Here is a 344-nt window from a genome sequence, read left to right as displayed (position 1 = left end):
AATCATGATATTTGTTAAGTACTTACAATGTGCCAAGTGCTGCACTAAGCACTGGGGCAAATACAAAATAATCAAATTAGTCCCTGTCCCACACAGGGCTGACAGTCTAAGAGGAAGAACATATTGAATTCCCATTTTACAGGTGAGGAAACTGAGGCACAGGGAAGTTAAGTGACTTACCAGACATCATACACTAAGAAAGTGGCAGAGTTGGAACTAGAACCCAGCTCCTTTGACTCCCAAGCTCCTATTCTTTCCACTAGGTCATGGTGTTAGTATTTACCAATATAGCCATAAAATCATAGCGGAATTCCAGCTTCTAATGGTGCCAAGCTGGGGGCATT

The sequence above is a fragment of the Tachyglossus aculeatus genome, chromosome 17 (assembly GCF_015852505.1).
Source record: "Tachyglossus aculeatus isolate mTacAcu1 chromosome 17, mTacAcu1.pri, whole genome shotgun sequence".
NCBI classification, from domain to species: domain Eukaryota; kingdom Metazoa; phylum Chordata; class Mammalia; order Monotremata; family Tachyglossidae; genus Tachyglossus; species Tachyglossus aculeatus.
This window is presented reverse-complemented; position numbering follows the sequence as displayed.